General features: G+C 32.9%; 1 protein-coding gene and 1 long non-coding RNA gene across 13 annotated transcripts in view; one reads left to right on the forward strand and one right to left on the reverse strand.

The window, feature by feature from the left end:
• LOC116428670 (uncharacterized) overlaps positions 1-24,990 on the reverse strand; it is a 340,086-nt gene that overhangs the window by 191,289 nt on the left and 123,807 nt on the right. The window lies entirely within an intron of this gene.
• Positions 13,400-14,888, forward strand: LOC116428677 (uncharacterized). Its single transcript, XR_004235309.1, has 3 exons — positions 13,400-13,507; positions 14,541-14,673; positions 14,855-14,888. It is a non-coding gene; the product is annotated as an uncharacterized LOC116428677 (long non-coding RNA).

The raw sequence follows: 24,990 nt of genomic DNA on the forward strand, positions 1-24,990 counted from the left end.
TAGTGTTAAAAGCGTTCCTTTTGAAAAGAAATTCTGAAATTTCTAAATCATTTCTTTCGCCATAACAAGACAGTAATTTATCGACGATAAAGATACTTAATTAAAGAGTCCCGTTCTGTGGACACGACTTCTTAGAAGCATTGTCGTCAAACTTTCCCGTAATAAAAGTATTCTGTACATAGTGAACAATGGCCAGCACGCAGCGCAGCTGTAGCCTATTCCGGTTTATGGTAGGCTCGCCCGCACCTTTTTCAGTCGGCCGTCATGGCTGCCTCGTCTGCCTGCGAGCCTCTCCTTCTTCCTCTCCTACTCGCCTTTTGAACGTTTGCTAACTAAACGAGAACCAATCACCGATGAGGTTTAGCTACCAAGAAGAATAATGTGAGCCGCTCATCGACCAAATCAGTGAACTACATTTTATGAGTTTTAACAAGTTCGAGGACGGTCTGAATTTGCCTCGGGCGCTAATGTGAGTATTCTCCATGAACTTAACACATTGCATACGGGCACCGAGAAATCTCGTTTTTATATAATGACATTTAGCTATGTAACTTTGCTAATTATAATAGCATATAGAAAGATATTAAATTTGATTAGAATTGTTTATATATTTAAAATATATTACATAAAAATATAATATTTGAATTTTTCAATATATAGTGATATAAATTGATATTGAATGAAAATCGCTGTCAGTACAATTCAGTTTTCTAAAAATTAGCCGGTACGCAATGTGTTAACACGTTGACTACTACGAGAATTTTATATGTTACTTATTGTTTCATAACAAAAGCAAATTATATTAGAATGAATTACACCGATCAAGACGATTTTTGTTACACAAGCTTTAATGGGCGATCTTAATATTATTTCTCATATTAAATTCGAATATACACTCCGTTTGTTTTCATCATCCACAGTTTTCGAGAAAATCAATTTTGAATAAAACTTCAGTTTTTCAATTTTAAACATTTGCTGTTCATTAATTATGAACACTTTTCGAACTTTCCTCGCGCAGTATTATTCCATGGACTTTTCTGAATAGAATGATGTATTTTCTCAGATTTTCTTCCAGACGTTTAGTTTTTAAAATAAATTGAAAAGTATCCGCAAAACCGGCACCGTTTCGAGTGACGTTTTGCCTTTCAGTATTGTTTAAACGTATTGAAATATTTATAATGTCATTAAAATTTACATCACTATATTCAGAAAGGTCCATAATACCGTGTGAGAAAAATTTGAAAAATATTGTCACATGAAATTGGAAAAGAGGGCTGTCTCATAGTTCTTACTTTTTCCATTAAAGAAATCAGCTGTTGCAATGCAAGTACTGCACACACAGTGATGACTACCACAGTACCGCGAACATGTTGGACATGCAGTAGCTGTCCACGAACGTGTTAACCAATTTTATCGTCGAAGTGTGTGACTGACTTTCGGCTCCTTATGTTTAAAATAAATTTCCTCATTATTGGGTTTAGTGCCGCGAAACAACAGAAATTTATATATGTACTATTTTATGCATTCTTCATGTTCGCTAGGTTAATACTAAACTTGTAATAATACAGACTGTTTATGTTTATAATGTTTATTTGAGTTCACATTGAAAGAAAAATTGTCAAAATCAATGTATGTAAAATATGGCTAAAATAAAAATTTTAAACATTTAATTCCTTTTTCTTCTGATAAATTGGAAATTTGCCACTTCCTACCTTTTATAGAATTTTTGTGGCTACTTAATTCATTCAGTGCCGCGTGTAAATACCACATATAGTATATAGACGTCAATTTTTGTAAGAAAATATTTTTAAGAGTCACATGGTCACGGAGCGTGGTACACGTTACGAAACAGAGAAAACGTAAAGAAACGATAAAATATATAAAAGTAACAAAAAACTTCAATATAACTTAATACTTTATTTAAAAAATCAATACAGTCGATAAGCAAAATATAACCGAAATTTCCGATGGCACGGAACATGCTAAATATCTGCAAATTTTTCTCGACATAGTAATAATCTTCGTGTCGAGCAGAACGAATAAGCCGTGGTTCGTTAATATAGCGTTTGATATAGCGCGCAGCGCTCAATAACGCCGCTTGGCGTAATCGGCCTTAACAATCCGATAGAGTCCTTTAAATCGCGGTATTACGAACCACCGCTGTACAATAGACTGCAGCATTGCGTCTCTGTTTAATTCTAGTCTTTACGTAGCATTCGAATCCGCTCTCACCAAGAACTGAATTACACTGCGTCATCTTGAAGCCGGTTACCCAGGTTCTATGGATTACAGTGAGAATGCGGGTTACTGAGAACCAAATCTGATTCGAGTTACGGTTCCAGCCCCTGAGAGAAAAACCGACGACCCGGTATTCTTGCCGAATCACGCACAATCCCATCTGGGGAGTATATTTGACACGGTCGTTGAGCGAAGCAGTTAATGAGACCGTGTCGGAAGACGGAATTCTGATGAAGATTACATCGATCACTACTACACGATAATTTGGTATACTAGTGTTACACGCACTACCTTTGTTTATAAGAAATACAATCTTAACCTGTTAACTGTGGAATTTAGTTTGAAAAATCACTCGTTTTGTACGCAATAAAATCAAAGAATGAAGTATGTATTTACTCATCAAACGCAGGACGAATGCGCCCAGGGTATATTTTAATGAAAAACCAAAACAAAGAAGAATTACATGTTTATCTGAAGCAATGAATAATTCATTGTTGAAAGAATTAGTGTCATTTCAAACTTTAAGATGACGTATATACTCGACAAACGTAGTTAATTGATTAATAATAATAGTAATAATAATGATGTGTTGTAATTTTAAATAAATACTAAACCAAACCTAACCCAAATAACTAACCGTGAGTTAAGTTTTTTAAATTAAGAAACAAAGTAAGTATCGATAATCTGTCGTTTTCTTCTTAATACGTTGAACACTGCACGATTTCACGGAGCAAAGTACACAAAATGAAAGAAATATATTATCAGATTATTTAATTGAATTAAATTTATTTATGAGCATTGTACGTTTGTCTTGCTGAAAATACTAAGTATTAACTTAAATACTCACCGTATTAAATAGCATCATTTGTAACATTGAAATATTTTCAAATAACCGTTGTTCATTTGAATGAATTTTAGTAATTCGATTTGTTTGGGAGTCATCGATGACCTCAATGACATTCAACGTGATAACCACGTCACTTCACCCGAATTTAGGTGATGCAAGTTCGGATATAGATTTAAAAATGAATTTTCTTGGCGATGTATCAAACGAACCCGATTTGATTGGATCTATAAGGTACAAGACAGTTAAGAGAGCAATCGCTGGAGCAAATCTTGAATTTCTAGCTTCTACTTCGTTAGGAGAATTGGTTTGGTTGTATAAGTAATTCGACCAGTGCCGATCTGACGTCAACATGTTAATGCGGACTTTGTTAACACTAGGTTTAGAGACGTTTATTGTAGAAATCGGAGATTTAAAACTACACAATTGGCATATATATTTGTGTAATTGGGTCGATTAATATCGACGTGAATATTTACCAACTAATGTTCCTAAAATCCAATATATTAACTCCAAGACAATATGTTAAATACGCTAAACAATATGCTAAATTCTAGTGTTAACGAAAGTGGACTCACAACTGGGAACAAACTTTAAATTGCAACACAGTGTATACCAATTTTACAACTATAATGATCAATCTATGTAAATTGTTATTGTAAATTTTCGTTAATTTTAACTCTAATCGGACCACGATGTGACTTTGAGCCACATTTGAACTTTTTACTAAAAATTTTTTGATTATTTCATATTGCATTTCCAAAAGCTTTCTTGGACTTTTAAAATTTGGACCCTATAAACAAAAACAATAACATTTTAATCATTCCTTTTATTCTCATAAGTGACTGAGAGTCATATTGTGGCATGATTCGTTATAAAAACACGTGGTACGATTAGGGTTAACTATTAATGTTTAATACACGTCCAACAATATATACTTCATACATTACGTATGTGTGTTGATAACTGTCTATTAGAATAAAAAATATCCGTCGTCTCAACAATTATGTAACCCCCAAATAAGAATTCATTTTCTTTTGTAAGATTTCCCAATTTTTCGCGTGAGAATTGCTTAATATCAGACTGGTGATCGTCCATCAACAAAAAATAGAATAGCTATATTAGAGTAGATATAGACTTAATACACTGTAAATCAGATTAGTCTACTATTTACTATAAATTGCTAGTATTGTGCAAATCTGTTAACGTTTTGCAAAGATTTCTATGTAATAACTTTTTCTTATAAAATATTATGTGATCCGTCAAGACCTCAGTTTTGAGGTAAATTCACCTCGTGCGCCGCTTAACCACTGCTGCCTGATATTCAGATATTAATAATTTGGAGACGAACCCAAAATCTCAATTTTAACGTTTATGATTTTTGTGTTATTTTAGCACGTAAAATCAGCTCGTAAAATGTATACCACTTGTAATCGAATACTCTGCATGTAAATTTGAAACGTTCGCAATATCAGTAGCTGTGATAAGAAATGCAACACGTACAAGGTAGGGAAATCGAATGTATCGTTGCTAAAGATCCTTTCAAAAGGAGCTTACGCCCTTTTGTGAATCATCAAACGTTACGATCCTGGGTGGCGCTTAATTCATTATTCCGCAAACCATTTCAAGAGGCGCATGCAATTTACGATTAATCGGTCAGAGCAATTTTTTGTACGCTATTTTATTCTTACATACAGAATGTTCCATTTTAATCTGTAAAGCTAATTATTTCTTAACTGTCCGTTATTTAAGAATGTCTCAAATACAAGTTTTTTTTATTTTGATGGGTTTTCGAGGTAGATAGGTTAACACTCTTTTTGTAGAAAGTATCCTGCTGTATCGATCGATGCATAAAAAATTACAAGATCGCACTTGAGAAAATAATATAAAAATAGAGTACAATAGTAAAAATATAAACGAAGTTCTAATTAGAACGCATCCATACTTTTTTCTAAAAAAAATGCTGAAACATCCACACACTTATAGTAATGTACACTTTTACTACAGTACCTGACTAAATAATAACAGTAACTGTATCGGGAACCGGACAAATAACCGGATTTAAAATTATGCATTTTTCTTTGTTCATTTAACTTTATATTAATTCTTATATTGTCTGATTAACCAGCTTTTCAATTTTTGCCTTCCTTTCTGTTTATATTGCTGCTAAAAAGAATTGATCATCTAACTTGTTTAACTTTATTTTGTAGTAAGTTATTTGATTGGATACGACAGGAAATGTGCAGGTACGGTTAGTATTAAAATTTTATTTATATTGCTTTGAACTTATATATATATATATCAGAAAAATAGCATGCTACCACATTCTATTCCGAAAATATGTGATTACTAGTGCTGTGCTGAACGACAGTCATTTATGTTAGGTAAGTGAAAATAATTGTTTAAAAAAATTAAGTCTGAAAGAGTTAACTCCTCAAAGACGACGTACAGTCAGCAACGAAAGTATTTGAACAGCATGGTAAGGAATAAAATATTACAAAAACTGTACACAGTATATTACTATTATATGTAAACAAGTTACATTCATGGTACATGTATGCAATAAAATTTAAAGAATATCTAGCAATATGAAAACAAAGTATGGACCATTTATTGTGTCTACGCATAACTATTTGAATACTTTTTTTGCTGACTGTAAGTATGTACAGTATATACGGTAACTATAGAGTATATTTTGAATAAAAATTATATCATAATAATATTTCAACATTCTAAACAATAATTTTTTTACTTTATATTACAAAAGATATTTTATTTTGATATGTCAGTCACGGATTAATACTTACGCAATACGTTGTTTGGTTAAATTATATTTACTCATAGCCAGAAAACACGTACGAGTATGGATATGAACGTCAGTGAAAAAATATGAAGAAAGACGGATCACATGTGGATGCTACGAGTGTAGGTGAATATATAAAAAAATGGAAGCGAACGGGATGTGTTGCTTGCCGATACATCAAGGGAAAATATTTGTTCACGAACGTTCGCATTCGTATGATGTGGACAGAACAACCGAATACCCGGCGTTGCTAGAGTAAATTTGTACACTCTACAGGTGAATCTTTATTTTCCTCGACTGTAAAGATGAGACGGTCAAGTGACGTACAGTCATCGTTTAGAAATGAAACTGGAAATACATACACCTGGTTCTCGATTTACGCGAACATTTTGTACGCGAGTCTCCTTTTCACGCGGTAAATTAAAACGCTATTTACACGATCTGAATTTAGCAACTGTTGTATCCCACTATCTCTACTTTTAGGCTGACATTAATATTAATACTGTTATAATCATCGTCATCATCATCATCATCATCATCATCATCACTGTCATCATTGTTATTGATATTATTGGTATTAGTATTATCATCAGTATTACTATTATTATTACTATTATAGTGTAAATATATGTGAATCGGGAATAATACACGGGAATATAGAGAAATATATAGAATAAATAATTATGTTTATTAATATAAGAGACTATATACTAACAACGCACAACTAAAGCAACACAGAACTGTACAACTTACTGCCACGAAGGCCAACGTACGACTCTACCTGCACAGTCTCTTTTGAACATTCGCACTCAAAAATCATTTTCTACCCCACAATCACTTCTCACTCTTCACAAACTCTCAAACACACTAAGCTAAAAATCCTAGATGCTGCACTATTATTATCAATATTATTATTACTTTTACTTTTACTATTATATCATTGTTATTACTGTGAATCCGAATTATGAATTATATGGACGCCCTAGCCGTGCTGAGCTGCCTTATGCCCAACCGCCCTTTCCCCATTCCAGCGGGCCCTAGCTCCTCCCACCATCACTCTTCTTCACTCCCTCCACATTTTCCTCTGAGCGATTTCCCTAAAAACGAGACAGAATTTCCCGAACCAGGGACCGCATGGGTAGACATACTATTGGTAAAATATAGTTAACACATTGAATGCCATGGGGGTCATCCGTGACCCCCAACCAGAATTACAATAGTTCACTCAATTGAACGATGATTATTTGAAAACATTTCTGTATTATAAATAATACTACCTAATGCGGTGACTTTCAACCAGATCAACGTGCAATATTATTAGTGCAATAATACAATTCAATCAAATGGTTTAATATTATATGTTTTCCGTTTTGTGTATTTTGTTATATGAAATCGCTCAGTATTCGACGTGTGAACTACGCACAACAAAAATCACCGCGCCTATCCTTTGACCTACCATTCATCGAACTCCAACCTGGACTGGGACCCAGGACTACGACCCGGGAATCGACCTGCCTGATCGTAGCCAACATCAGGGCCTATGCACACGAAAGACGCGATCCCGCTGCAGTTGACGCTGGCGATTTTACATACACGTACCACATATAAAGAGCAAATTTCATCTTACACAATATACAGAATTAAAAAGAAGGAATACATATATTTGTCATCCTTGTCGCAATCCGTTTCCGTTTTGTCAATCGCGCGGCGACCGACAACGGAAAAATTTCCAACAAGATGGGTTAGTTGATCAAAGCAATCGCATGGAACGCGGCAAACCCGATTCCAATATCCGATCTGCTGATTCCTTTGTTCCTAATAATAATTCTTTTTTAACACGAGGTTCATGGAACGCGTCAATTTGACGCATACTGAATTTTATAAATATTACTTGGTAAACGTTTACGTCGGTTTTAACTGATGCAATTGCATGCATGTATATGGTAATAGTGTATCTTTAAATCTCTGATTTCTAAAATCTATATGAACGAATACTTATTTTTCTAGACACAATAGAATAAACTGTACATTATTTGTTCGTAAACCTATATAGTGTTACAAAAAGCTGTTATGGAAACAAGCTGCATATCTCTGCGAGCTAAAGAGATTAGGACAACTAAGTGTGAAGTAAGAATATAAATACATCAAAGTCAAGTGTCAAGATTAGACAATGTACACTATAAAATATAGTTTAAAATATAACCTCAAAATACGGTAAGTAAATAAATGTAATATAGTAATTAAAGTATTGTAGCAAATTATAGCATTTAAAAGAATAGTAGTAAATATTAGTAATATTAAAATGTAGTGAGTAAAAGTGTAATAGAAAATATTAATAATATGAATATATAACGATTAAAAGTGCAGCAGCATATATCAGTAATATTGAAAAAATAGTAATTAAAACTATAATAGCAAAGCAGTATAATATCGAAATATTCTAATTAAAAGTATAGTAGTAAAACAATAATTGAGTAGATTTCGTAAAGTAAATTTCGAAGTATAATAGTTGAAATATTGTTTAAATGTCTGTAATCTCATCATTCACCCATCTAAAATTTCACCAACTTTTTAGAACAACGTTTCCTACATCTGTAGACAACAGTCACGTAACTCGCGTGCATTAAAATGTTGGGCCGCGTTTACATTTGTTCAACGACGCGCCCGCTGCGGCGTACCGCGCACGAGCTTAAAATCCACTTGAAAGAGACGATTTTACGAGGAGACGCGCATCCAAGTTGTCGACGCACAGTCGAGCCACGCACGCGAATGTTCGTGCGTGCACTGTGCAAAAATGGAAAAGAATACGTGTTTTGTTTCTACATTTTAAGCGTGTCAATAGTAGTCTTCTAACTGTTAGAAATTTTCTTTTAATTTTATACATAAAAAAGGGTTGGAAATTGTTATTCGTAATTAAAAAGAGGCCAGGAAGCTAATAAAAAAAGAATTTTTTTGGAAAATCTAAATTTTCTTGATGTAAAATATTTATGACATGAGTTATGCAACATGTATGTAATATTATTAATATTTTTTGTGTAATATTTCTACTCTGGCTATCAATTATTTATTAAGTATTTAGTGCTACATACATCAAGAAGAATGCACTAGGAAATTTGGTTTTCTTCTACTTACGTTTACTGTGTATCATGCAACATTTAAAAAATGTTTTTTTAATAAAAACCTTAACAGCTAATACCTTTGTACACATTGAAAATGTAGATTACAATATAATACACTGATAACAATTCCATCTTATGGTTGAGAGTAGCTATGTTTTGTTGTACCAATAAGTTGTTTTTTTATTAAAAAATACTATGGACTTATCGTGATATCGATTTCACAGTTACTAAAACTACTAAATATTCCAGCTATAATAAAGCTAAGGTTCATACAAATCAATAATATAATTTTAATATCACGTTTCATTCCGTGAACTTCAACAATTTGTATATAGATTATTACATCGAAATAAATAAACATACATAAAACAAATATAGCATGTCAAATATATTCTCCCGTTCTATGTGCAATTTAGCTGAACGCGTAATTGCGTTCTGTTATATCTTCAAACATCGTTTTCCAACTATTAACATGGTAAAAAGGGTCGATGGCGTGACTAACGAATTATTGTCCCTGTACCTCTCGCTTAGTCGTTTGTTCAGATTATTTCTATCATTTACCGCACATGAAAATGAAAATCATTACGAGAGCCCTTAGGGAAAAGTCGGCTAAGGGGAAGTCTGTACGGAGGTACAAACTCGTTACTTGTCGCAACACGCATTCAGATTTATAATACGTCAATTGTTGTTGAACACAAAGGAACTGCGATATAATAAACGCACAAATTTACCAAAGACAAAGCCCTGGTACGATATAATAAATGAAATAATATTATATCAAATAACAGTACAAGAGGAAAATAGGTGACTCTGTATGAAAAAGGTAAGCTGAAAAGAACTAATTGATTCGAAAACGAAGTTTTAAGTGAAAAAGCTGTATACTTTCCATTTGCAATGTGCAGCTAGCAAGATAACACGATAAATTGTAAGTTATCAAATTTTCTGGGCTTACACATCTCTGAACAGTTTTTCAAAAATCGTAATGATTCGTTATATTAGCCTATTCGCGAGGAAACAGAGATATTCAGATCTTTGACACGTTTAGAGCCACATGAACCACATATAATACGCGTCAATTTTTGTAAGAAAATATTTTTAAGGGACACATGGCTACGGATAATGGTATGCGTTATAAAGTAGCGAGAACATAAAGGAACAATATCAAAATATTTAAAATTACCAAAAAATTGAATATAACTTAATATTCTATTTAAAAAATCAATATAGTCCATAAAGAAAATATAACCGAGATTTCCGTGGCGCGGAACGTGTTAATAGTAGAACCATTGAGCAATCAAATTAACTGTTCAAAATTTCTTTATAAAATTCAGAGTGCATCTATTGCAGTTCCAAATGATTTATCATTCTGTTTGCGTATTACTAAATCAATTTCCTTAGTAATTTGTCTGGGAAGTTTCTGTTGTCTTTTCAATAATTGCAAAAAGAAGAATTCATTAGTCTGTTGGTTCTAGTGCTAAATGACTTGTAAAGGGGATGAGCGCAGAAACGCAAAATTTATTCTCCATGGTAGTTGAAGCGTCAGATATTTCTCGATCTAAAGTAAGCTTCATGGATGTTTGAATCCAATGCATTTTTACAAGCATGCTTTTAAACATCAAAGTTTCTCTGATAACAGAAATCAGATGTTTAATGGCAATTAAAGGGAAAGTAAAAAAGCAGGATTAATTACGAGTTCATTTCTCGCGTCATTTGCTTCATTTGCCTGCGCCATAAACTGTCCTGGCTTTCTCTTCATGAAGAACTTTTGAGATCATGCAATAGGTTACCTCCTTCCACGGTTTGACCATTTGCGGAGGATGATATGTTGAAGTATTCCAAATCTTTAGAAATGAAAGTTCAATTGTATTGGGTTGTTGCAAAAGTTTCGACTTTTTTTATAAGGAATAAAAAGAAAAGTTCTCAACTGTTCGTTGGCTAAACAAAAACTAAGTAAAAACGAAGAAAGAAGTATTCTTTATACATGTTATAGTAGTCTGAAAACAGATATTATCTGTTTCGAAGAACAACATTTTTTTCTTAATCATGTACAGACGTCCAAATTTTTGCATACACCCAATATATCAAACTATTCAATACTAGAGAAAAAGAAATTATACGTCGATTTGTTGTTATTAGAACAATTGAATTATTTGTTAACCACTTAGAATTCTAAATATGAAAGTTTGATGTTGCCAAAGTGATGACATCCGTTCTCAAAGGCTTAAAAAAGAGCTTCGTGATCTAGCTACAAAATTGTAGTAAGCGAAAACTGAAATAATGCACAAATCAATACATTGTTTTTAATCCTTTGCACTCCTATGCCCAATGTGACTCGACATCAGATGTATTCAAAAGTGTGTTTCTCTGTTGTGACATTTTTAAATTGTATTACGCTATTTATACCATTTTCAATACTATTAGTAAAAAGAATTGTTACACTGTTTCCTAGCAACTAACTATTTTTCGAAATACTTTTCAAATAAAACACTTAAAACAATATAACGTTATTGAAAAGAAAATTTAAAAGGAACTCAGAGTGTAAAAGGTTAAGAAATTAATATCACATACAAAGCGGTATGTATCGTTCTTAAAATAATGTTTCTCTTCCCGTGAAGTGTGGAGATTATATCCAGCTACTGGCGGAATTCAATAATACTTTTACGACGAGAATAAATACTTCTGGCAGTTAAGGAATTCGAAGTGGTAACAGAAATAGTAGCACCGGCGTGAACTTTGAACTTTGAAGCGATTTTTATCGTATTATTGGAAGCTGATCATAACGCGGGCACTATTATTGATGACCTGCAAGCAAGTTGAACTCGTGGAAATATCTTCATCACTGGCTCCCTTGTTTCTCGGAAATAGCGGTTTTCAATCACCCATATCATAAACTTGTTCTTCAAACATCCTAACACAATAATTAATACAGGGATCTGCACTTAACTCAGAACCCGCTCGCGTGAGAACAAACATGACGTACAAACACTATACATTCAGGCGATAATATCGTCTCTGCCGCACTTGCAGAGACTTCGAGTCGTAGTTCACTGATGAGCTGTCAGTAAAATTTTTCAATATTGACCTAGTCTAAGAGAATTTAGAATTGTTTTCTTTAGAAAACGATAATTGGGGAATTTACTGTGTTGACTTCGGAAGCTGGCCGTAAAGTTCATCAAGTCCAATCCTTCTCGTGTTACGGTTGCCGGTTGGTATCAAAGACAACATTGCAATGTACAGTTCGCCAACCAAACTCAAATTTTTGTTAGAATTAATAATATCATTAAGGAAACTATAACATCATGATATTATAATATCATAACATAATATCATAACAATGTCATAACATAATATCATAATATCATAATAAATGGAATAAGTAGTAAAGTACTAAAACTTGTTTGCAAAGCACATTTACAGCAACAAACTCTGTCTCTAGAACGCAATGAGCCTAAATGATCTTAAGCTCAATTAACGTGTTAGTAACTGTTTCTTGCCACATTATTGGTATTAAAGTGAGTAATGTTTCATAAAACTACTAATGCATCATTTAAAAGTTAATTCTAACATGATCGATCTGTAGTAATTATTTGTTTAAATTATAATAAGCTTTAATACACGGCATACTATGAAAAGATTTAAAATTAATAATTGAATGCTTACGTAGTAGATGTATTATCGATTCGGTATTTGCCACTAATACAGGACTGATGCAGGGTCAATACAGAACCAATACAGAATCAATATAGAACCCTTATAGAACTGCTACAGAATGCAGAATTGATATAAAACAGATACAAGACTGTCAATACCGTAACCAGAATCAATATCCTCAATAATTTTCGTTCTTTGTAGTTACTATAAGAAGATTATTCAATATTGTAAGAAGATATATATTAGAAGTTTCCTCTGGAAAGTACTGAACGTAAATAGGCTAACAATGATTGATCCAATAAAGTTTAGTAAAATCATTAGTGATTTATTAACAACGCGATAAAATAAATCTGTTTATTCTGTTCACATGTAACGTGTCTTTGGAGTATACTAAATGTTTTATGTTATTTTCGTTAAAAATTCGTGGTAATAACAGTATAGTCTCCAATAAAATTTAAGAAAAATTCTACGTAAAATAACAGTATCCTAAGAAAGATCAAAATAATAAGAATATTCTTTCACGGGTTATAAATAAAACACTCGCTGTAAAGATTGAGAATTAATGACGCATAGCCACATTTAATGGCCAGTTATCTGTTCCTCTCCAAGGTAGCCGAAGTTAGTCTTTCACTATAAAGTGTACAGTATGTTTATTCGTGGTCAATGGTCGTGAATAATCGTGACGAGACGTCTTGCGGATATATGTACCCTACGTACATTCGTCTGGTATCGTCGAAAGCCGTCGAGCTGCCAGTTCGTCGTTGAGGATCTTTGGCACGGATCCAATAGCATTCTTGGGAACTCCCGCGTGCTTCTGAATAATATATTACTGGTAGGAAGCCAGATAACAAGGTAAGTAGATAGACAGGTATATATGTCTATATCAGCCTGAAATTTGTCTAAACAATGCAAATTTTCCCGCTCTAAAACTGCTAGTTTATTGATAGCTTCCGCTTTTAGAATGGTTACGTGTCCAAACACTTGCCATTTGTTTCTCGCTGCCATCTAATCATACATATGCGACGGCTGCTGTCATAGAAATTAGATAAATGAAGCCGGTTACTTTATGTCTATAGCTACGATATTTTCGGACGTGTTATACGAGTAGATCAGAGTAATAGGTATCCGGACTTCTATTTCGGAGTTTCCGCGGAGAAAAGCTTTTACGAAATGTTCTTGGATTAATTAAATATTAATATTATAATTAATGATTAATATCATTAACACTGAAACTTCCAAGCAGTTAAATTGAATTTTAAATTCCTCTGTAGAAACTCCAAAAGTGAATCTATTGAAGCATTTACCTTTAATTGATTTATAATTCAGTTTACGTATTGATGAATCAATTTTTTCAAAGAATTTCTCAGAGAAGCATTTGTTATCTTTTTAAAAATTGCCAAAAGAAGAAATCGGGAATGGTCATTTTGATCCGCCTGGTAGTTTTAGTGTTAATAACATCGTAATGTTAATTATCGTAATATTAATTAGTGTAAGAACATTTCACAAAAGGTTGTTTTCTAGAGAATGTAAAAATAATAATTAGATTATTACTATTCTGAGCTACTAATATTCTATCGTTAATGTTTCCGTAGCTTTAGCTTTAAAAGATCGTCACAAATAAAAAATTTTAAATTTGTGAAAAATATATTAATTATCAGGACCAAAGATCAAGTCTTTAAGAAAAGGACACTTAAAATCCTAAGAGAAGCTTATGACTCTTTGTTATAATTATGTCTCAGTAACTTGTTACAATCTATTTATACAATAATATATAATGATCTAGAACTACTCTAAATTCAGACTTAAACTCCACTCAACTCAGAACTGGATTGGGTGTTCTGGGTCTGTCGACTTTATACTTTTGTTCATCTTTTTATCTCGATAGTTTCCGGTTCACGCAGAGTCCCAGAAATATTCCTTCGATGAGGTTCACTGCGATTCTATAGAGAGCAAATACTTTTCACTTGGGTGCACTGCATGGTGGAGTCTAATGTAATGTAATGTAATCCCACGAAAAGGTCAGCATAATAAAGTATATAGTTTGATACATTCTCAGCTATTGTCAAGAAAAATGCAAAGATGAAAAGTTGGATTGTAGTAGGACATATAACAGGGGTGATACTTCCTCCTTTTGCACAGTCACACCTTTGACGCTGTCATAGTCCTTCCTAGCGCATTGGCAGACAATTCGATTTCTAGGTGTGACCGTCTCGGCCATTAATGAAACTGCGAGCGATAGAAGAGATACAACGCCAAACAGTGTTGGAGCTATTACATGTCAATCAGTTCCGTATTCTTCAGCCTAGCTAACTTATCATGACTACGCTATCCGTGCGACCTGTACAGGCTGAAAGTTCATGTACCTTGTAAGTCTTGAAGTTATGACGCTATTTATATTTCATTTGTATTCCCTCACGAGGAGCAATATTCTCAACGAGGTTGTGCATGACTACGGGGCAAGAAAAGAAGGTCTTTTGAAATAGTAATTTTAATCCATTTGGTATTTCAACTTCAACAATTCTTGTTAGTCTAACTAAATTCTTTAAATAAATCTTAGATTCTGCTTAAATACTGCTAGAGACCACTAGATAGTACCAGGCTAAACGCTGGCTATGCCATATCGAGTCAGACTCGTGAGTAAATTTTCAAATGAAAATTAAGAAGGATGAATATCACTCAATTATTTCGGGTACAAATTAAATACTATTTTTTTATTATCAATTGAAATCGTGGATTCCGAAAGAGTATACTTTTTATGTTATCCATATGAGTTATTAATGTAACCGTTTTTAGCTTACTCAGACCTACATATTTAACAATATTAAAAATGTACACATAATGAAGATGTATGTGTAACCAATGCTTGCAGCAAGAATTAACTAAATAGATACTGAATGAATGAATGAGCGATGGCGAAAAGAAAGATTGATTTTCTCTAAATGTTGATTGGTTCACTTGTGCTGTTTTGGAATTCTTGGATTTAATAGTTATGCTCTACAGTAAACGTGGATATAGATACATTGGGAATTCTTCTTTGTTTCTAGGTAAATTGATAATGACAAAATTACCTTAATCAATCAATTACCTTAACTATTTCACTACAATGGACGAGATATCTCGTGCATTTTTATTATTGATATGAAGGGTTTTATTTGAAAATCAATACAAGTGACACAAGTAATCGATTTTTAAGATATGTCATCGTTGCTGGAAGGTGCTTAAAAATAATAAATATAAAATACTCCTTATTTTACACAATTAGAGTTTTTATGGTTTATTTTGTATGGGATGCGTTAAAGCACGATGAAATGCACAATGCGAAGAAACAATTTTTACAAAAATATCTGATTTCCCCCAGTTGGCCATTGTTTTTGTAAACTATACATTCTATTGTTGGATAAGATTTTTTTCTGTGGATTCTATTTTTGTATATTAGATCTACTTCGATTACAATTATCTTTCTTGCAATACTCAATTAATATTGATGCTATAATACAGAATTAACGTTGACAGGCAAGTTACTTGACACAGTAGAAATACTTTGCGATTCTCCTATAGTGATTACAGTTCTTGTCACCCTCCTAACTCTAATTGTATAAAAATTAAAACTTTGTAAAATAAGTATTTTATATTTTAGTAGAGTAGGGTATAGTATTTAAGTAGAAAATTTTATATTTATTATTTTATCAATAATAAAAGTACATGAGATATTTGTCTATAGCATCGTACGCATGACATAATGGTGACGAGATATCTCGTTGATAACATCGTTTCTTTGACATCGTAGAATCGAAATATCTCGTCCATTGTAGCGAAAGGCTTAATAACAATATCACTAATTTCTCGGTACTAATAGTTATTACAATATTAATATTGCAATTAATGCATGCTCCAATAACAATTGCAAATGTTGTATATGATTTCAGAAGACTCCTAACATGATTCTTTGCGTATCATCGGAAAACCGCCATCTGCGTTATTGACCTCACACCGCTTCAGAGCATTTCCAGAGGGATTTCAGAAATATAAAGAGCGTACCGTTGAACTAGATAAGTGGCACTGTACCGTGTCGAGTATTTCCAGTCGAATTCAACTACTTTCTCCATTCATCTCCTGTCCGAGAAGCTTTCATTAGGTATATTTCGGAAAAAAGGACTTCTCACCCCACAACCAAAGATGCTTCTTAAGATGCATTTCTCAAGTCCGTTTAACCGTTCAAGTGGGAAAGCAACGTTTGTGGAAACATCCCTTTGAATGAGGGTTCTGAAACTAGCAAAGATGAAGGTGGAATATACCTGGTATCCACTGTTTCGGTCGTCATGCACAGAAGCAGGAGTCCAGGGGAGCATTCTGAGTTTCTAAAGGAAACTGTTACGGATTGGGAACTCCTGCAGAGCGTAGGTCTTTCTGAGAGCAACGACGTTGGGCCAATAAGTACGTAAGACCAGAAACTACTAGAAGGAAGCTTTATTACGTATTGCGGAGAAAGCAAAGAAAGGCAATATGAGATTGTTCGTGTCAGGTTACCGAAAATCTGTAGGTCATTTACCTGGTAAATAAGCGATCATGAGAATTATCCGGTTTCAATGCTTTGCACTCGAAAAGATCTCTATTAAAAATACTCAGAATTAACTCCTCACCCTATGATTTATATGATCGATACAACTACTTTGTTACTAATAATTTATTGGAGAAAGAGAAAAATTCTAGGCATATTCTATGTTTATGTTTGTTGTAAATTGTAATAAGCGATAACAGATTATCTCGATGCAACGTTAAGCAAAATTGGTTTTCTTCTGCTTCAATTTATAAGATAATTATTCTATATTGTCAACATTAGATGTATGAGCACACCACGAGAAGAACCAAAAAGAAGAATTAAGGGGAAGGGTTGAATGAATTTAATGTTGTTTGCTTTGAAAGATGATGCATTTGCGATGAAAATACATTACTGCGCCTGCATAAAATATTCACATAACCTACCGGTTCAAAATATAAAACATGCTAACATTTTCTAGTCAGATGTAGACGATATTATTTGAAATTAACTTAACGAGAAATCGTACATAAATTAAAGAACGCAGTTGTTTTATTTTAATATTTCAGGTGTTGATGCTTTCTGTGAAATTTAACATGAAATATCAAACTTTATGGTTTTGCTGTATCAAATCAAGTGACGACTGAGAGACGCCTGTGGAGTGTAAAGGGTTAAAGTACTGTAGAAGGTATGCTTTTTAATATACTATTTACTATACAGTTGTTCGTACTTTATTTAAGAATAACCTTGTGGTTTTCTTCTTTTCTTGACTTTTTATACAGCGAATTTCCTAAAACGATTTATTATATCTTACATTAGAATTGCTCAACATTTTTATATGGTCGAACTGCTTTTACTTAACCTTGAAATATGAACGTGCAGTCTCACGTACCTTTATCTACGTAGAGATATTTAGATAAGTATAAACAAATAAATGCAATGAATTTTTTAATTAGCTGCTACGGACAAGAATATTTAACATTAATCGCAAATTTTCAGACTTCCATACTTAAAGGTTAATACAAGTGCCGCCGATGAGAACAATGAAATAGCAGTATGAACAAAAATAGAGTGTACGGTACACAAATTAGTCATATTATTAGACGGAAGTTGAGAAACACAGTAACTGACGATGCAAGTAATTTTAACGAAATATTTGACATTACCCAACATTATTAAATAATAAACTTCAAAGTTGAGATTATACAACAGAGGGCATACTTGAAATACAGATCGAGCTGTTCACCAGTTAAGGAATTCCTTATTTTTGAGTTTAAAATATTTAGAAGCAAAACATGACATTACAGACCAGAATATAGTGCCATTTTTATTCTAATTTCACTTACTTTATTTCATCGTATTATTTATCATTAAATTGAAATAGGAGTAAGTTCGATTACAAGTAAAAACATATTCTAATTCTAAGAATTTCGTTATATCATTGCAGATGCAATGAAACACTTAATAATTGTAATCATCAAGGAGCTATGTACTTGTTGCCTAGCACTTATACTTCACCATTCAGGGAAATTAACACCAATAAGAAAAATCATCGAATAACACCGAACTTATTTACGATACGCCTTAATAGAATCAATTTATATTAATAATAATTTAATGTACAGAACAGATGTAGAGCTCGCAATCGACTCGGAAGCATGTCGCGATCAACCGGTTGATCAGCCCCGTTTCATACTGTCTTTCCGTTCAAATAATCGTAAATACGATGTAAATGGAAGAATTATTGAAAATTATTGATAAGCCACGCCGCGCCAGGACAATAACAATGCAAATTTGAGTGTTGTACCGCTATCGTAGAGACAAGTCTGATTTTATTAAAACACTATCCGAACAAATTTCACGCGTATCTTCTCATTTTTACGAACCGGCTCTCTTGCTGCGGGAAACCTCGTCTTTTACCATGCTCGTAAATTCTGGCCGTTTCTGAGCAATACAAGCCTCGTAACCTACTCGATCTTCAATTTTATGTAATTTGCTTTTTGCATCCTGCGACATAATTTCAGTGTGGTAGCATCTTTGTGGCGTTTCTTGGCGTTCGAACTGCGATTAGTTTCGCAGCGGTGATACTGTCAGCGTGGGAGGAGATTCAGAAGGCGGAGTAGAGTCGCAAGACAATCAGTGATCCTGAGAAATGTACGATTTCCACAAGAAATTTGTTACTCCGCGTTAATAGTCTACAAGAATACATGCGTTTAAATAAAGTCTGTCGCATTTCATGAATTATAAATAATGGAAATGCAAAGTACATACAAGGTGAGTCTGCTAACATGAAGACTTAAAATAACATGTAAGTTATTCATTGTACGAAAAAATGTTTCAAACGAAAATTGCTTGATATCTAGGGGGGCATACAGTACTCTGATCTTTTTCTTATTACCTTACTTTTTAAGCAAGATATTAGGGTCACCTTTAGTTTTTTTTTTTAATGGAATGCCTAATATTTTTTTTTAAATTCGGATAAATCATCAAATTTTGCGTAAAAAAAGCATTACACAAAGTGGAGCTCAAAATGAATAATTACTGAGACATTTATAAAACAAGTTTTATTTCAAGTGGTGTTCAAAGTGCTGTCCGTTATAGTCAATGCACTTGCGTAATAGAATTATTAGTGAGCGAAGAACATTTTCCAGCCACTTTAACGTTTATTGATATACTAAATAGACATTTCATGTTGATGATTACTAACACTTAACAGGAAACACCTAAGCGTATTTCCTAACAAAAAATTATTAATTTGAAACTATCTCATGAAATAATTTGAAAATATTAATTATTGATTTTAAATTCTAGTTTGCGTAATGCTTTTTTATGCAAAATGTTATGACTTATTTGAATTTGAGAAAAAATATTAGATATTCCATTTAAAAAACGGAAGGTAACCCTAATATCTCGCTACAAAAGTAAGGTATTAAAAGACAGATTGGAGCATTGTTTATTCCCCTAGATACCAGGTTTCAGCTTTTATTTGAAACATTTTTTTCGTACAACCAAGGACTTACATGTTATTTTAAGTCCTCGTGTTAGGAAACTCATCCTGTATATACTTTCATAAGAAGAATAATATAAGAACTTTGTGTCTCTATTCTACCAAACCAATCGCCACTGCATATGTTAACATTAGAACTACCGAGCACTTAAACTGAGTTTTTCAAATTTCTTTGTAAAAGCTATGACCGTGAATTCATTAACAGTAAAGCTACCAGACAGGTCAAAATGACTTATCCCTGATTTTTTTTTCTCAAGGTATGATCTGAACATTGTGTTACTATACAATATATTATACCATATTCAATATTTAAAACATAAAGTTTAAAACGTTGACTGCCACAGTGGTCATCGATGACCAAAGCTTCCAAATTGTTTGAATGCAATCACAATAAGAAAATTGATGTTGAATTAAAATATTTAGCAACACAAGTATCTAGATAATAGTTACAATTAGTTAGAATTCGAGGCTTGAACTTCTCGAGCTTAACACTAAAGCTACCAAATAGGTTAAAACGATTTATTGCTGATTTCTTCTTTTAAAATCACTGAGAAGATACTACTAAATTACTAAATAATTTGATTTGGTAATGTACGAACTAAAATATAAGTCAATCAAAATCTCAATAAATATACTCTTATAATATTTCCAGAAGAATAAAAGGAAGCCAATTTGACTGCTCGGTAGTTCTAGTGTTTAAGATTTTAATTAGCTTATATTTCAGTTTAATTATTACTGAATCAACTTCTTTACTAATTTCTTGAAGAAGTACACTCTGTTTGACAAGAGCGTGTCCGGCAAAACTCGAAAACTATTTAGGATATCGGGTTCGAAAAAAATACACAAATTCTTTATGGTGTATACTAAGATGCGTTATTATTAATATGGTGCCCAGTCACCGCCATAATTAATTTACATCTTCGAGGCATACTTTCTACTAATGTAATCGCATAATCACGAGATAAGGACCTCCATACCAATCGAATTTGACGAATCAGCTTCTTGATCGTGTTATGCTTCTTTCCTCTGAGCTTGATCTTCATGATTGCCCAAACATTTTCTATTGGATTTGCATTGGCCAGCGACTGTGAAGGCCAATCTAGTACATCGATGTGATTTTCCTCTTTCCAGGCTGTACAGTGTCGACTTCGATGTTTTGGGTCATTATCCTCTTCCAGTAGCCAATGTTTATTATTTCTTATAAACCACCTCTGGGCAGATGGTAATAAGGCTCTCTGATAGATTTTGACCATTTTGGCAGCGTTTAAATTGTCAGTGAATACGTGCAAAGTACCGAATCCCTGCTTCGAGAAGCAACCCCAAACATGCACCTTTACCGGGTGTTTAACGGTTCGCTGAAGGAGTTTATTGGCGTGGTTACACCAGGTATGGGTTATAAAAGTATGTGCCCAAAAAGAAGTTTCGTCCGAAAAAATTACATTGTCCCAATCACGGTTCAAATTTTCATTCGCCCAAGCGAGTCTTTTTGTGACATGTTTCTCGGATAGTAGCAGTTTCTTTATTGTGCTTCTAAATTTCACATTATTTGCCAATAATCGTCTTCTTATCGTATCACATGACAATTTCAAACCCTTTCTACATAAAACTGCCTGTCCACTACGTAACGATAGACGGGGATTCTTCTCGAATTCGCGTAAAATCAATTTATCCTCTTTCTTCGTCGTCTTTGACTTAGTGCCACGATTTGGTAGGTCATCGACGTTTTTGACCTCCAAATATCGTTTCACCCACTTACTAACAAATGTCTTCGATTTCTTCATGTATGTAGCAGCCGCTGTGTATGACATTTTTGGTCCTTTAGGATGGGAACACAGAAACACTGCTTCGTAACGTGATGCGTACGCGGCACTCATAATGAAATGCGTCGTTTTACGTTTTACGAATAAGCTCGATCAACAACTGAAGGTTTTTTGGAATTTCTTACCTAAGGCATCGCAGGTAAGAGTTTTGCCGTACACGCTCTTGTCAAACAGACTGTATCTGTACCTTTCGGTCATTGTAGAAGAAAAATAGGATATGTTTTCCATTTGGTAATTCTAGTGTTCAAAGTAAATGGAAAAATCGTATCTTTACATATTCGTTATAGTAGGTGATTATTCAGTAGCTATAATCATAAAAATCACGCACTGTAAGTATCCTCAATATATTGTTTGAGACATAATTGACAAATGAAACGGAACAGACTTATTGCTAGGATATTACTTGATAACTAAACTGAAGAATTCGGTTGATTAACGTTAGATTTACGGATATTTATTGTACTAGAACTAGAGTAGAATATTAGAATTAGGATATAAATCAAATTTGCTCGTTCCGTGAATCTAATTTTAATCAGTTTTCATTTTTTTCTCATCTAATCTTCTGTTAGTTTTATTTTCCTAATTTATTTTAGTTGTAATTGTTAGTTTTATTTTCCATCACTAATTTGCTGTTCGTCAAAAAATATGGTTACATGTAACCAATCAAAACTACAAAAGTGCAAAATGGAAAGACACCTCTTGTTCCTGTACATTCCACTAGACATCAAGTCATCTCTAAACTGTATAGAGTATGCGACATGTTTTACTCGATGTAAACCACTGCATCTGTTGTTACTACTATAGCAATATTTTTATTACACAACTTGCAATAAAACAATGAATTTAAATCAAATCGTGCGCACAATATGAGCTGCTCATTGACCAAATTGATTAACTCTACTTTTTGAATTTTTTAAGATTGTATCGTTAAGACGCCTCATTGGCTCCTGACTTTTCATATTTAAAATTAATTTCCTTATTATTGGATGCAATTCCACGAAATAACAAAAATTCTAGGGTCAATGAAAAACTTGCAGTGATAATAAAAATTATTTCAATGTTACACTGCTTTATATATTTTACGTATTTATTAGATTAAACCTACACTTGTAATAATGAAGCAAAATACGTTCTATAATAATTATTTAATTATCTATTTAAAGGAAAATTTTGAAAATCAATGTATGATTATTACATCATTTTTCTCTACTTTTTGCTTTGTGAAGTTAACCGATTTGGTTGATGTGTGATCCATATATACATTCGGACCTATAAAATAACCGTTCAATAATATGATATTATTTAATGCAATAATACGTGTAAAACGAAACAATCTGCATCTACAAACATCTATTATATCTCGCATTAAGAAAGCTTTCCAAAGCAGAGACGAGGAATAACAAAACAGGGCAGGGTTCTCCTAAAGCTAAACAAGAGATGAAACTAATGTGCATGGCATACGTATAATTTACATACCAAAAACAATACTATCGCAAATACGCAACAATTATACGGATGGTTTCACAAAGCATAATTACGCTTAGGAACAAACGGTTGGGAACAACGTCATAAATCAGATCATGGCAACACCGGACTATTGAAAGTGAATCGTTAAAGTGCCGAACATGGAGAGCGATGTATATAGAACGTAATATACTATATATAGCAAAAAGCAACAGATCATATAAATAGTACATATAATTTATTAGTGGAAACAGAATGGACCAATAGGTACGAGTATATAATAGCTATAATCCAGCAAGTAGTAACATGAATCACCAACACCTATTTAAAACAAGGCAATAACATACACTTTCAATTGAAATATTATCCTGTGAAGTGACATAGATAAATTTCATTAGCATGAAACTATATGCACGTTAAATATAATTATCATCAATTATAGAAACTTTGCTATCTTCCTCTTTGCTATGCAAATTCAAATAATATGGGGGCTGATTATACGCCACCTCCTATAAGTATTACGTGTGTGTACTGTACAGCTATAATCCTATTCATTTGTGTCTAATGAAACATTATAACCGGTTCTTAAGGGGTTAACGTTAAATTACTCGTGAGATATTCATTAATTAACATTAATGGTTGTTTCGAAAAAGAAGTATTAGAATAGCAATGGAAAACTCCAAATTATTCCATTTGTTTTATCCTTCTGTGTGCAATAACTTCGTGAATTTTAGTTTATTATTTTAATTCATCGACAACAAATACACCATTTTAAACGACATTGATATAATTTTGAATGGTTTAAAATAATATTCGTATATTGTTACAGAAACATTTAGTTTTTCATGATCGTTTGTGATATTGTGGAGGTTTGTTTCTCCGTAACGTTTCATTACGATGCAAATTTATTACTAGAATGTAATACAAAATACGTTGCCGAAGCGGCGTAAACGATGTTATAATGACGAGTAGTTGGCTTAACTTAATTTACCGTTAATCGTTATGCGGAGCTTAACTTGAAATACCGGCTAAACCGAACGGAAAACCTTTAAAATTCTGATTTGTGTTCACCGTAGCGAGAAAGTGGTTACAAAGGAAACGGCAGCTTTAATGACATTTGAGAAACATGTCTGGCGCATTCCATAAGACTTTAATCCTTTGATTACTTTAGCCACGCGCTCACACAAACGCTTTCTGCCTGTAATTCTTTACTAGTGGAAACTTTTTTCGTTTCTATTCCAATCTATCGATCTGTAGAAACATTCGAAGATATCTATTAGATAATATGTTATTATTAATAGATGTTATAAGTTATTATTATTAATAAATATATCCCATTACCCGAAATTACAAAATGCTGAATAGAGAATCAAAGTTTGATGAAAATAAAGCATATTGATAAACGAAGACTAATTATTTCTATAATTCGTTAAAACAGATGAAAACAAATTATTAAGTATAGATAATCTTGAATTAGTAAGAACTGAATTTGTCAATAATAAGTTAT

The sequence above is a fragment of the Nomia melanderi genome, chromosome 10 (genome assembly GCF_051020985.1).
Source record: "Nomia melanderi isolate GNS246 chromosome 10, iyNomMela1, whole genome shotgun sequence".
Classification (NCBI taxonomy): Eukaryota; Metazoa; Arthropoda; class Insecta; order Hymenoptera; family Halictidae; genus Nomia; species Nomia melanderi.